This window comes from Pinus tabuliformis, chromosome 5_2 (genome assembly GCF_031772625.1).
Source record: "Pinus tabuliformis cultivar Carrire ecotype Pingquan chromosome 5_2, CPIR1, whole genome shotgun sequence".
Taxonomy (NCBI): domain Eukaryota; kingdom Viridiplantae; phylum Streptophyta; class Pinopsida; order Pinales; family Pinaceae; genus Pinus; species Pinus tabuliformis.
This window is the reverse complement of record NC_142306.1, coordinates 269070924-269087048: the sequence shown is the minus strand read 5'-3', so window position 1 is coordinate 269087048 and position 16125 is coordinate 269070924.

Sequence of the window (16125 nt, the reverse complement as noted above, 5' to 3'; positions counted from 1 at the left end):
TTCAATTGCTAGAAAGAATAGGATTCAATGCAGAAAGAGATAATCATGAAAGAGGGTAAGGATGAAGGGGTGGCAGTAAGAATCCGACAACTTCAAAGAGAAGATAATAAACATCAGTTTGAAGAGTTAGTGGATAGAAACAACAACCTGAAGCAGAGAGAAACAGGTAGCAATAAATGGCAGAGTATGGACCAACCCAAGGATGTGCTAGAGATGGAGATTGAAGAGTCATGGAAGTTAATGATGAAGCAGTCCATATGGAGGAGATTGACAGTAGCAAGAAGAATGATCAATCAGAACTTGAAAATGATTGACAAGGGGAGGAAGATGGAATAGAAGACAACTGACATACAACAACAATAAAGGTGCAGAGCATTCAGACAACTATAAACTAAAGTTTGGGACCCTAAACGTTTTTCTATCAACATATGAAGACACATGATCAGGAGATCATGAATGTTTTGTGCTTTGGGAGTCTGATGCTAGAGCATTGGTTTAGAAACATCATTGTATTTTAGTAGACATAGGGGATCTTGTATTTTCAAGGAATTTGGATTCCTATGTATGTAATTATTAATGTTTTGAGTGGTTAAAGTAGGAATTAATTAGATAAGTGTGAGGATATTTGTAAATGCTCTCGAATGTAGGAGAACATGAGTGATTAATGATGATGAGAGAGTTGGAAATCAATTGTAACTCTTATTGGTCTCATGATTTGAGGAGCTAGAGAGGATTCTTAGGGATAAGTAGGAGTTAAAAGTGGACTTAGAGGATATTGAGGAGTTAGTTCAACAGATTAAGGATCTGAACTAGAATTAGTTCAACATAACCTTTTTGTATAAATGTAAGCCTAAAATACATAGAGCGAGTTAGTCAGTCACTAGTTAGAGAGGTAGTTAGAGAAGTCAATCAATTAGATTGTAAGCCTACAAGCAGGAACAAAGGCCACTGATACAGAAGATCAGGCCAAGGAAAGAGTTCCTGTGTAAATACATGTTTATTAAATAGACAACTCGATTTTGAGTTCATGTGTGTGTATTGAGTAATTGAGATGTATATTGTATATGATCTTGAGTTATTCTGTGTAACATAGGTTGTAGGTGCAGATCTAGAAGGGAGGCGAAATACAAAGAAGAGTAACAGAGAGGTGTTATGGTTTTGTACACATCGATAGTACAAGAGGAAGCCTTTAGTGTTACAGTGAAGGTGGAGGAGCATAAAGGCACGAGTGGAGTTAAGTTAAGGAGAGAGTTGTGGTAGAACAACGAAGGACCAGAACCCTGAAGGAAGCTGAAACCATAGAAAGACATTGAAGAAATGACATAAAACCAAAGTAAAGAGTAGCGGGGCTGTCATACAGAATAAGTCGATCTTGCGGACAAGATAGACCTTCCTAGAATCTAAAGAAGACCTAATAACAAGCAAACCAACCAGACACCATCTTTCTCTAAATATGCTTTTATAAACAAAGGCAAACAAGTGTTTTAGGGCCTACCTTAAGTCCAATGCAAGTTTGTGGATGCCCTCGCTCCTTCGATCCAAATGAGCTCCTTTGTCGCAAATCTGCAAACACAAAGAAGCAAACAAATTAAATAGCATCTGAAAAGCCAATATCATAAAACATATTTAACATGAAAGTCAAGGAGTTCATGAAACAAATAACATGAGATACTTGTTGAGAAAAATGAGTTTGATTGTATTAATTCAAAAGAAGAAGAACTTTACAACCTGTGCCTTGACGCTATACAAGCTCCTCCCAGGGTCCAGCAAGAAGTCTCCTCTACTTTGACAAGTTTCATTCACTTCCCAATGAAGCCAAAAAGGTATGTGATCTCTCCTCTTAAGCTCAACTAGGAATTCTTAATTTCACCAGCATTTACCCTCAAAAATCTTCAGCTTCCAACTTCTTTAGCAACCAGCCCAATGCATGAATTTATAGTGCAATGGAGGGAAGTTACTAGGTCCTCCTTCAAAGGGATAAAGCCCTCCTTCAAAGGGATAGCTCCTCTCTTCAAGGGATTAGCTCCTTCTCTTTTGGGATGCATGAACCACCTAAGAGCGGCAAATCCACGTCAAAATTCCTTCTAGAATAATCTAGAATTAACCCAAAGTGAGTTTTTTAGAATAAACTTGCGCCTTTTTTACTTTCACAGGGGTCCACACCCACACCTTTAGGGACAGAGCGGACAGGTCTACAGTTTTTGTAAACAGAAGGTGTGGGACCGCAGGTAACAGTGAGAGAAAGTGCGGAACCTGAGTTTCATTGATTTTTAATGTCTTTCTCTTATTTTCAAAGCTTGACTTGAAGAGCTGAGGTCTGAGACTTGCTTAGGAGGATAGTACAAGTGATGGTAGATGCATACTAACTGCAAAGAATCATGGTGACGATGTTTTTGTGTAACAGATTGCCCCCTAAAGTGCGAAGTCTGTAGTAGATGAGGATTTCATTTAACATTTAGGAAGAGTGAAGTACTTTATCATTTCGAGGATCGTCTTGTGGAGAGCCCGGTTGGAACCTGTAAAAACATTCAATGCAAGATATATATATGAGATCATATCATCGTTGAGGTAGGCATTCCCATACTCAGATTAAAACTGACTTAAAAACTAACTACTGCTCTGATACAGGAATGATCTTGTAAAACATCACAAGTATAGACTCATGTGGACATAGTATGGATGCAGCCATCTGTTTATCAATAGTCCATTATATAATGAATACAAAATTCCTTGCAGCCTGGATTGTGGAAACTAGATCCAGGGTCTTCATTTCTACTTCCCGAAACAGTATGATTCTATCCATGCGAATGAATGTGTTGATGTCGAACATGGTAGAAACCACTTGATTACCAGTCAATGATGTAAACTGTTAACAAGTGTGAGAGAAACCACCAGTGATGTCAATGGCTCTCAAAGTACCCAGTACAATCCATGAAATGTGAATAAATGTGTTGATGTCGAGCATGTCACGGAGTCCTTTGATCGAAGGTCAATGATGCAACCTGTCATCAAAGGCGAGAAACCTGCCATTGAGGCATGCAGATTCCAAGGTACTGACGATTTCTAGATCGTCTTTCTAGATAATGAGCTGAAGTCGATAGAAAGCGATCCGTCGCAGGCAAGCCCACAACACGAAATCATAGATCAAGTTGAAGAAATTTTTAGTTGCAAGGACTGACTCAGGGATGGTCAATATGGATGACAGATATTTTGCAGATGAATGGCTTATTGGCAGTGACCTCTTGAACACATAATGACATGATAGATGGATTGGTGACAATTGACCCAAAGTTAATACCCAGAAACCGGCTGAAGACTTTCAATGTGGTTTGATCAACTATTAGGCAAAGGATTTCCCCACCCAGGTGAATAAAAGTGTCGTGTTCAAGAGTGGTTACAAAGTATAACAAGCAGGCTCATTTTTCTCTCTTTTCGCCCATCATTTCTGGCAAGTACCTCTTTATTTTTGACAAGCTTGAGGAGGATAACATTTGCTTGATTATAAGCTCATCCTTCAGATGATTCCAACCTAGTTTAAATTCGGACCCTAAGAAGGAGTGGTTCGTTCCTGTTTGTAATTGAATAGGTCCTTTACTGTGAAATTTTAACGAGTCCAATATAGGAGAAATTCGGCGTTTTTCAATTTTAGAGAGTCTGAAAAAACTTAAGAAAACTCCAGGGTTGACCTTTTTCGTAAATTGGTGTCTCCCAAGCCCGAAAAAGTATAAAATAATACTTGAGAGAACCGCTTGATCTTTTACGACCAAGGAGTACTTTTCGTCATTAGTGCCCTTGACCCAAAAAAGTAAAAAAGCGATCAATGACACGTTGTTTTATAACCAATATCAAATTTTGAAACGACAAAAATCCGACAGGCTGTAAGTGGAACGTCTTTTAATTCCATTTTAACGAGTTTAAAAGAAAAATTCGGCAATCTTTTCATGTTTCAGGAGTCAGAAAAGAGCTTAAAGGTGACTCTAAATATTTTTCCGTTGAAAATGATAGATTTCGCCTGAATAATCGTTATCCTGAACAAAACGCAAACATTACTCATACCTATTTGAAATGGATAAAAATGTCGCAAAAATGCCTTTTCAAAGTGAAACATAAACAAATTTGCAATTTATTTACTCAAAAAACTTATAAAAAGGGTCTTCGTGAATTCATTTTTACCGTTTGAGTTTTGGGTGAGAAAATAGTGCTTTTGTTCAGAAAACTTCCCGTGAAGATTGTGGAAAATCCAACCGTCGGAATCGAACGCCGTCTTCTCCAGGTAATCCACATCGTCCTACTCATCATTTTTAACCGTTTCATTTTTTGTTTTAGTCATTCATTTCATTTTTTGGAGGGTTTTTAGGCTTAAAACCCATGCGCGGGGGCCCGCTGGTGTACCACTGCTAGCCTGCGGACCCCGACTTTTTCTCCATTGGGAAAAGTCAGGGGTTCGCACCTTCCATGTAGACAAGGTGCGGTCCCACGCACTGTGTCTAACTCGGAGGGTGCGATCCCCGCCGCAAGGGTTTTTAACCCAAAAATTCTCAAAACTGGACCAAACAAAATAATTTCTAGCATTTTAATTTATCTTTTTACTTGATGCAGAGAGTACATCATGCTAGTTTGGCGTGAACGAGAGCATGAGGACGTGGATGCTGCCGCATGGAACCATCAACCTTCACTTGATGCTTTGAGGGCGTGCGGCTTGTACAAATTCTGGGCCATTCCTGACATGAGGGCTCAGGTGGATTTCTTACGGTGGCTAGTTGAGAGATGGAGCATACAGGACCAGTGCTTCTTCATTGGTGGCCACCAGCTCGAAATCGAGTCGGTGGACATATATTTCTTGACTGGTTTGCCTAAGAGAGGCGAAGACTTGACTCTGTTTGGGGCTAGGCCAGGTGGCCAGTCTGTCGATAGCCTCCGGCTACAGTTCTGCAACAACCAGGCTAGAGACAAAGGGATAGACATAAATACCATATCTCGTCCTGAACTCATGGTGATCACATTTACTGTCACCAGACTTTGTGGGAGTGCCGCATTACATATTGCCACCAGATCCCATATGCATAGGGCAGTTGATTGCTTTCGAGGCACCATCTTCAACTGGTGCGATGCTGTGTTGGCTAATGTGAAAGGCCAACTGACCAGGGCCAAGAACAGACAACTAAAGACCTTTGGTTATGGGGCTTTGGTTGTGAGTTTTGGTCTGGAGAGGGTTCCCATGTTGATCCCGCAACATCTTACTGTTGGAGCTGAGTTTCCTCGAGAGCCCAAACTGATGCGATGGGTCGCAGTTATGGCCCGTCACCCGGACGAGAGGACAGAGGTTGCTCGATTCAAACCTGAGTATTTCCAGTGGTTGGAAAACTAGGTCTTTTCTATTTAGGACTTCCCTTACGCTAGGGTAGATTTTCGTGGCGACCCAGACATGGCTCTTCAACCAGGAGAGCAGTGGGATGACTCAGGTAAAATCATTTTCAACATTTTTCCTATTTTAATTTTTTTTTATTAGTTTTCCATCGTCCCAAAACTGATAGCAAAAGTTTCAAATGCAGATGTGGGTCCACACCGACCAGCTGCTCTCCGGCCTTACGAGAGGAAAGAACCAGTTGCAGCCGCGCCAGTCCCACAAGATGAATCAGCAGAGGTTTTGGCCAAGTTGGAGGGCCATCTTGAGCGCTTGACAGGAGATATTCTGGAGACCACTATAGATGACATTCCTCGTCGACTTCAGCGCTATGTGATTGGGGTCCTAGGACCTTTAGGAGGTTCCTTTGCAAAGTGGCCCGTGCAGTGGTTTCTTATCGAGATCATCACCAGTGATAGGATGATCGCCTATTGTGAGCACATATGACATTTTGCTTTTTGTACTTATCATTTTTGTTGATCATAAGGTGTTTTTCAACCTATGATCGAGGACGATGTATTTTTTGATACACTCCAATATATAATATGTCACTATTATCGGCTTATCTTGTAAATCATGCTATGGAATGGTTTTAAATTTACATATTTTATTATTGCAAATGTCTACTTAACATTCGAGAAGCAATTGCATCTGCTAATGTATTTAAAGATCTTGGAATATGCTGATATTCAATATAATCAAATTCACGTTCCAAGAGACGCAATCTCAAAAATAATCTTAATAATACTGGATTTCTAATGGCATACACTCAATTAAGCTATAATACAACGAGTTCAGAATCTAACCTCACTATCAAACTCCGAATCCGAAATGAAATAGATTCAGATAATAACTCAATCACTGCACTATACTCGGCAATGTTGTTCGTTGTTTGACCAAGGCTTACCCCATGCATAGATACTAACTCTTCAGAGGGCGAATAGATAACCCAAGCTGTGGAAGAAATGTTCCGTTTATTACGACAAGCACCATCAGCGAAACCAATGTATGTTTGGAGAGGCATCGACATCTGCAATATCAAGAGTAAAACCAAGATAAGCAGGAATAATGACGAAAAAACACTCTCTAAGCTAAGCACACTTTTTAAACTAAAACACACCAGCCAGAAAGAAAAGCTATCCTAACTAAAAATCTCCATACCCATTCTTTAAGCATAATACCTCTTCAAGTAAAGACCATTTCTGGGTTTACCCAAAGAGTCCCCATCAAAGTCTACCAATTCATAGGCCCCTTTTGCTAGCTTTCACTTGACAACATAGGGACCATGCCACATAGGAACGAATTTTCCAGCACCTAATTTATCATTAGCTTGATCATAAACTAAGACTAGATCTCCTTCCAAAAAATTTCGAGGGGTCACATTTCGGTCATATTGAGCTTTCATACATTTTGCGTGAGTCTCGATCTCCAATGCAGCATCACGTCGATTCTCGTCTAATTGCGCCAAGTATAACAAACACTTTTCCTCTTCGGAAGTGGCTGGAAGTAACTCGATGGCCATTTGCAGTGACAGGATTTCGCATTCAATGGGTAGCACAACTTCCATACCATAGACTAGTTGGAAAGGAGTGAACCCTGTTGATGTTTTTACTGAAGTTCGGTACGCCCAAAGTGCTGAAAATAACATGTTATGCCAATTCGACCGATGAATCCCAATGAGTCATCGGATCATGATGACTAAAACTTTGTTGATGGATTCAACCAGACCATTAGCTTGTGGATAATAAGGGGTTGAACTATCGTGACGTAAACCAAGCTGGCCTATAAGTTCGGTCATCATAACGTTTCGAAAATGACGCCCATGATCAGTGATTATCGCTTGCGGGACACCAAACCTAGCAATTATATGATTGAATACGAAAATTGCAACTGTCTTGCCGTCTACCTCAAATGTAGGCATCACCTCGGCCCACTTGGTAAAATAATCTACCGCAAGGATGATATACGCATGCCCCCCGGCCGAGTGAGGGTTACATGTAATAAAATCGATACCCCATTTGGAAAAAGGACCAACGGAAATTATAGGGTGGAGAGGAGCAGGTGGAGCGCGCATCTTTTGATCAAATATTTGGCACTTGTGGAATTTTCGGACCGCAGTAATACAATCTTTAAATAAAGACGACCAGAAGTAGCCAGCGCACAATATCTTTTGGGCTATGGCATACCCAAACATATGACCGCCACACGCTCCAGAGTGACAGTCATTTAGAATGCTTTCAGCTTCCTCGTGAGTTAAGCAACGTTGAAAAACAGAGTTCGCCCCACGGCGATAAAGAGTATCTCCAATAATCGTGTATTGTTGGGACTAGAATCGTATTTTCCGACGTTCTGACCTTGAAATTTCCGGCTGAAAGGACTGGGTCTGGAGATAAACGATGATATCTTCATACCACGGATCTAAGGTACTGATTAGAAACAAGGATTCGTCCGCAATGGGCTCCTCCGCCACAGTGTCTGTATTAGTACGCGGGAAATCACACATTAACTCCGCAAAGACTAAAGATTTCTTAGACTTAGATTTCTCAAATTCCAAGTCGAACTCCTGCAGAATAACAATCCATTTAGAGTACTTTCCCCCTAGCAATTGCTTGGTCAAAATGTAGATCATAGGGTTGCAATTCGAAAGTACTGTAGTTTTACGTAGTAAAATGTAGTGACGAAAATGTTGGACAGCTTGAACAGTTGCCAATGCCAATTTCTCCACATGTGAGTATTTTAGCTCAGTTGGATTTAAGGTTTGACTAAGGTAATATATCACATGCTCAGTTCCGAATTCATCTTCCTGAACTAAGACCATTCCAATGGTGGAATGAGAGGCAGCGAGATACAAGAAGTAATCCTGGTTGTAGTTGGGAAGATGCAATAACAGTGCATGGGTCAACGCGTGTTTGAGTGCATCAAAAGATTTTTGAGCTATCTCATCCCAATAGAATGGAGTATTCTGTTTCAACTACCGGGTAAAACCCTTTGTAACCTCGGCGTAGTTAGGAATGAATCGTCGTAAAAATTTTGCTTTCCCTTGCAAACTTTGGAGTTGGCGAAGACTCGAAGGAGGAGGAAATTTGACAATAGCTTCGACCTTCGAGGGATCGATGCAAATGTCGGCTTTCGAAAATAAAAATCCCAGCAATCGACTCGTTTCTATACAAAAGACACATTTGTGCGGGTTCAACTGAATCCGATAATGGCTACACCTCATAAATATTGCTCGTAAATGGATAAGGTGATCAGCTCGATGTAATGAATGAGCAGGCAAGTCATCGAGATAGGGTTGCACAATGTGCTTGATGTCATGAAACGCATAAGACATGGCCCTTTGAAAAGTTTCTCCGGCATTCTTGAGCCCAAAAGGTAATTTTCAATAAGAAAATGTCCCCCATGGACAAATGAAAGCCGTTTTTGGTTGATCGGCAGGTGGAATATTGATTTGATTGTATCCGGAAAAACCATCCATGAAGGAGAATATTTCGCTGCCGGCACAATCATCAATGATTTGATCGATATAGGGAGTTGGGTAATTGTCCTTTGGATAGGATCGATTGATGTCCCTATAATCGATGCATATTCTTATTGTTCCCTGCTTTTTGTTAACCGGAACAATATTCGATACCCAATCCGTTAATGGGATCGGATAAATGAAACCTGCTTTGAGTAATTTTTCAACTTCTGCTTTAATTGCAGCAGCTTTTCTTGGGTGAATCTGACGCAAACGTTCCCGGACGGGTTTAGCGTCCGGGTAAGTCTTAATCTCATGAACAACAATCGCGGGATCAATTCCTGGCATTTCCTCATAGGACCAGGTAAACACGTCGCGAAATTCTTGAAATAGGGCTTTATATATTTGAATTTCGTCATCTGTACACGAGGCACCTATATGAATGATCTCAACAATTCCAGGCTTAACCGAAATGTCAATAGGAATAGTTCGAGAGATGTTTTCCAAATTTAACTCTGAATCTGGATGTTTCAATGGATTTTGAGGTTCCTTGACATATTCAGTCGTAAAAATTGATGAAAAATCATTTTCAAAATGATCATTCTCGGGTAAAAACGAAGATCTGTGATGGAGATCTTCCCATGGTAAATCATCTACACATAGGATTTCACAAATTTGCTCATCAGAGTGAACAAGTTCAGAAAATGTGACTAAATCCGAGCTTGATGTGAAAAGTGATTCCTCACGGACCACATTCATGAAGTCATTTTCAGTTGAAGATGGGTCGGTAAACGATTGCACGGCCTCATACGCAATTTCATATGGACTCAAAGGCATGACATCACCAAACGAGTCTATCTCAGATTCAGAAGGAATGATCGAAGGATCATCATAAACAATGGTGTCTGACGTAATCATATGAATGGTTGCAAATGAAGACGATGCGTTGATCGGAGGAAAGGGAAAAGTTCCCAGTAAACCGACATCTTTAAGAGTCCTACTCCAACATCCTTATACGGGATAGTCGTTTTACCGACATGCTAAATACTTTCAGAAGAGGCTGGGTCGGATGAAAAGTAAGCCAGCTGGTCTATTGTTACGATCTTTCCTTTATGAGGGAACTTTATAACCCGAAAGACCGATGAAACGACCGCTGTCATAGCGTAAGACCAACTTCGACCCAAGAGAAGGTTGTAATCTAGAGGGGCATCAGCCACCTCCACATCTAGATTAAAGGTTTTTCCTTCAACCCCTATAGGCAAATCCTATAGAATGCCAAAAGGATGAAACCCACAGCCATCAAAGGCCTTGTTACACTAAAAAATGTCACCATGACCACTTACAGTTAGTATGGCTCAAATCAACAGTCATGCTACCCTCTTAGGCAAGTCTTATGCCTCTGTTATCCATCTCAAACTCAAAAAAGAGAGAAAGTCTTGTCAAAAATATGTTTATCTCTGGGGTCGCAGGTTCTCTCTAGCCTTACCTGCGGGGACGCTCACAATGTTCACAAAAGGTGCGTCCTTGGACGCTCTGTATGTTAAGGGACAGGTGCGTCCTTCTGTAAAAGGCAAAATGCGCGAGTTTCATCTCAAAAAAGTTACTTGTGGTTACTTCTAGAACTTTCTAGAGGTCGGTTTGATGAATTGGATGCGCCTCCAGTTGGTTCATGTATCTCTATTAAGGAGGAACTTATCCCATCAATAAGGGAGCTATCCCACCCAAAGAGGGGGATTATCCCATTGATGGTGGACCTGAATAACCTCTTTACAGCACTATAAATAAAGACATTGAGCCAGAGGGAAGAGAGGTTGGAGCTATACATTTTCTTTGGGTAAATGCTGCAGGAATTAGGACTCCCATTTAGAACCTTGTGAGGAGAGATTGTCTTTGCTTGATTCTACTTGGAAGTGGGTGAGCTTTGTCAAAGTAGAGGAAAACCCTTGATGGACCCTGGGAGGAACTTGCACAACACCAAGGCCAGGTTGTAAGAGTTTCTTTGTTTCGTTATTAATACAAACTGGTTTATTTTTCTCAATAGCTTGTGTTAATGAGTTATTTCATGTGTTCCTTGGTCTGCATGTTGAATATATGTTTTATTATATGAAATGCAAGTGCTTGGTAATTGTTTGATTGTTTGTGGTTGCAGGAATTGATGTGAAGGAGGAGCTCATCCGGATCGGCAAGGACGGACTACAACAACAGCGTTTTGGAATAAGGTAAGCCTAAACACTTGTAGTTTTCATGTTTTAAAAAGGTATATTTAGAGAAAGATCACTCCATTTTGTCTTGTTTGTCGCTAGAGAGTTTAGACTCCTAGGGAGGTCAGTTGTGTCCGCACAAACGACTTTTTCCGCCACGACAGGCCTTTAGAATCGTCGGGGATTGATTTAGCAAAGGAGAACCAAGCGATCTCCAACACTGTATCGACATAATACACGTTGAGGCTCCCTCATCAATTACAGTTCGATGAATAGGCCTATTTTTGACTATCATTGGAATCTGGAAAGCCATTTTGATGAGGCAAACGCGATGTACTATTTGCTAGATTGAAAATTATTAGGTTCGAGTCCTGAATGTCAACAGCTCCTATAGCTGACAAAAGTAATTTACGCTGTGCTGGGCATGATTGGAGCACCTCCAAAGCCGACATTGCTGAGGGTGAAACAACTAAGTCCTCAACAATGTTATAGTTCTGAGCCGCTCTCGCATGTGGATTGAAAGCTGAATTTTGAAGTATACCCTTGGCGGGCGGTTTGATTACCAAGTCTGGATTAGGTTTCTCGATCTGTAGTGGATCAGAATCGGGAGCTGAGGTTGATGGATTAGAATGAGAAGATTCTGCTTCTTTACCATCAACAGGACTTTTACTACCATAATCTTGCGATCGAGTCACAATCCTAACATGGGACATCATCAGTATGGGTTCTTCATTGGCACTCGAGGAAGAACCTATCATCTTACTGTCTTGAGCTAGAAAAGGATCCTTCAAAACAGCACGAGTTTGGGAACCTTTGACAATCTTCGCAACCTCTGCACGATGAGGGCAGTCTCTTATAAAATGTTCATCATCACAAATGTGACAAGGATAACGAGGTTTGTGCTTTTCATCATTGGATTCTGATTTTTTAGGTTTCTCCTTTGAATTTTTGTCCATTTTATTCTTCTTCTTTCCTTTCTTCTTTCCACCGGATTTTGATTTAGCTGTAGATGACTCTACAACATGAATATCGGCGGAAATCTATGCAGAAGAATCTCCTGTTGGGGAATCAGGAAAGGTTATGATAGGAGAAGAATTCTTGGAAGACTTCTTCTTACTTTTAGTGTTAACCGTACCAATCATACCATCGGCGGCATGAGATCCCGAAGGAGCTGCAGCGATTTGATTTTGCTTGGGAAGATCGAGGATTTTCTCGTGTAATGTACCTGACTGAGTATAGACCAAGTCAAGGTACTATGCTTGGGAAATTACTTGCTCCTCAGTAACAACTTCGGCTTTAGCTACATCTTCAGTGATCTTTGGCAACAAAGATTTTACAAACCACTCAGCCAAGATTTGATCCGGAATAAAAACCTTCACTAAATGCCGTCGACGTCTCCACTCATGAATATGATCTGAAACGTAAGTGGACGTCGATTGTTTTAACGAAGTTAACAATTCTGTGCCATTGTCATATCGGACTGGCAACTGAAAATGAGTTAAAAACGAGGTAGCTAACTGACTAAAATGATAAAAAGTGCCTCGCGGTAACTCAATGTACCACTTGGCCGCGAGACCAATTAGAGTGTGCTGGAAAAGTATAAGACGGATTAAATCATCTGAAATGGAGTTAGACGCACACCAGAGGTGGTAAGTCATCACATGGTTCGACGGGTCCTCTCCTGATTTACCTTCGAACTTAGGAATGTCACTAGGCAAATTATTCGGCATTGGCAGCCAAAATGGAAGATAATTAATGGGATCGTTCGTTAGGCGCGACAAGTCAGGTAAGTCCAAAGTTGCGATAAACAGTAACTGACGATTAGGGTCTCTAAAAATCTAGGTCATGAGACCAGCCCCAGGAGGAGGATATCTAGGATAACTTGGAATAGGAATTGCATTTGGGATATTGTATCCTCCCGGAAAACCAGGATTAACCACACCATACTAGGGTTGTTGAGGTTGTTGATAAGTGTACTCAGGGTATGGTTGATACTGATAGACTGGCTGCTGCACAGCAGGACCGAATTGGTACTGTCCCTGGTACGGTTGATAAGTAAATTGTGGTTGACTTGTGACAACCATACTTGAACCAGGTTGTCCTACAGGCATCTGAACCAAAGTTTGAATCGTAGATCCAGACGGTGGTAAAGATGTCTGAGGAGTAGATACAGGAACAGTAGAAACCGGAGCTGTCGATACTCTGGAAGTAGGTGGGGTAGATTGAACAGATGTTGTGGTAGTTGTAGCAGTCGTTTCAAGCGGAGTATGAGGTGTACTAGGCCCAGGCTGAGAAACTACCGAAGGTACAGAAGTTTGAATGTTAGACTGGACTGGTTGCTGGGGTGTACCAGAAACTAAGGGTCGTCCAGTTTGAGATGACAACTGTACATTTGGCTGCAACACCTGCTGAGTTTGTGATGGATCCCACACTATATTCATTCTGGGGTACGGACCCATAACAGGTTGAGAATATTGAGGACCATAACCGGGTTGAGGATAGGATTGATAATTTAAAGGTACATTTCCTATTCCTTGAACATATGTTTGATAGGAGGGTGTTTGGAAACCTTGGTTCGAGTACTGACCTTGGGGTTGATACCCTTGAGGCACATACTGATACTGGGGTTGACCTTGAGGTATAAATTGATACTAGGGTTGACCTTGGGGTACATATTGAGTCTGGGGTTGACCTTGAGGAACGTACTGTCCTGTAGGTATGTATTGTCCTTGAGGTTGCCCCCCAGATGCAAATTGGGTACCTTGAGGTTGCCCCCCAGGCGATAATTGAGGCTGCCCCTAGGCGGTAACTGGCCACCTTGAGGTTGAGGATTAGGAATAGAACCTGACATCATGAGAATGTCTTCTACGCTCAACGGTTTAGTACCATTGCTTCCAGTTAATAACCCTTGCTCAATGGGTTGAGGAGATGCTCCCGAAAAAGTACCAGAAAGTGACTGATACCCAGAGGGAACAGAAGGACCGCCGTACAATAAGGATTCAGACGATTGAGTAAACATGGACGACTGTATTGACATATTTAATGGAGGATAATAACCTCTAGGTGTTGGGTGCTAAGGAACACGAGGTGGTGAAAAACTTAACCCTGGGATTTCTAAGAAATTAGTCAAAGAAAGATACCAAGTACTGCTCCTAGGTGGACTATAAAAAAATGATTCACGCTCTCTTAGTTCAATAACAGGTTGATTTTCAGGGATAGGGATGCCTACTTCTTCTTCCGGAGTAACAAGTTCTTCAATAGCTATAAGTCCAGAACGAAGATCTTGGGTGATTACTATTTCTACCCCAGGTGAACCAGGACCACTAGAAGTTGGAGAAGCAAACCCCGATGTCGGAGTAGCAGCAAATTCACTTTCAGGTTCAGATATTTCAGGTTCCTCACCTATATCACTAGTAGATGAAAAGCTACCAGTAACTTCGGAAACAGACACTGACTGTGGATTATAATCAGCTACTAACGCTTGAAAATCAGGATGTACTATCAAAGAAGACTCTCCTTCTTCAGGTGACCCAACTCTACTGTCTCTAGGAGTTACGAGGACTTTCAAGCCTTCAAGCTGGCTTGGTGAAAACTCAGGAGGTTGGCCTCGAAGTCTACAGGACTTCCTCGGTAATTCAGCCACGGTTAAAAACTTTTAACTACTTCACACGCAAACAAATTAAAATCTCAATGAAAACCACCTAAAGCCTCTAAAGAACCAAACAAATTTTAATCACACACCTAAAGAATCTAGGAGATCAAACACACACAAATAGTAACTTTCCGTACTGAAAACACTAGTTGGTGATGAAATCCAATATCGCAGAGTTCAATACAGAAATGGTGGTTGGAATAGTTACCCCGGCAACCTGCTTAATGAATAGACTGGCACAAGTTCCTCCACTTAACCGTCTTGAGTGAATAGAACCCCCCAGAAAATCCAAGTGATTCTAGACGACGTTTGCTCCAGGTACAGTGGGATATTCCCACCACTGTCACCTCAGGAATAATCCTAAAGAATACGGCCACTAAGGTTACCAACTGAAACAAATATACCTGGGGGAACAGTCTACGATCCGATACGCACGCAAGGGCAGAGTAGCAAGCTCAATCCTCTTGAAGACTCCTTGACATAATCCAAGGTTTACCAACAAGTGACCAAACGCTGCTCGACAATGGTTAATCCGAGGTTTAGTTTTTTTAATACGTGAATATCTGGCATCGTTCCCAATGAGGAAGGATTGATTCCTACACTGTTTCGGACACGATCTCGTGCTTCTCCTTTAAGAGGAGCTTTCCCAGAGCATAAATGCAACAATTTGATTTATTCCCTACCACAAGATACAATTACTTATTTGTTTTTACTGTCTTGGAGAGTTAATTACTCTCCTACTCCAAGACACTAGCCTAAGCTAAGTTGGTGTATCAGAGCCCTAGAAATAAAAATGTTGCTAGATGAATTTTACTTTAAGCATTATTTTTATTGGTTTTTGTTTAAGTCAAAAGGTGCGGAGATGAAACTCGTGGTATGAAGACTCGACTCAAAATCACTAAAAATGCACCTAAGATGATTTAAACAATCTTTTTCTCTTCGATGAACTTCTAAACTAAGAAAGAGTTTGAGAATGCAAATACTTTGTAAACACAAATCTTTCTTAAGAAACAAATTAAAAGAAGAGCTTTTTCCTTTCCAATGCACTCAAAACGAGACAACTAGTTATTTCACAAAAATTTCCCTTTTTCGTTTCAAAGCACTCAACCACTACAAAAAGCAAACTTTTTTCCAAAAGAGATTTTTTATTTTTTATAAAACACTCAAAACTATGGAAATGACTAACTTTGAGATCTATAAATTATAAAAACCTATTTGAAGTCAAAGCCTACAAGATGTATTTTTTAAGGATGTTTTACTTAGCTAGATGTAAGCTAAGGACCAATTTATGCAGAATCACAAATCAGTCAAGAACAACCAATTTTGTTTTCTTTTTGAAAATGAAAATCCAAACTTTTTAAACACAAGCTTTTCGAAGTTTTGTAAAGAGAAAACACAAAGCGGATTCCTC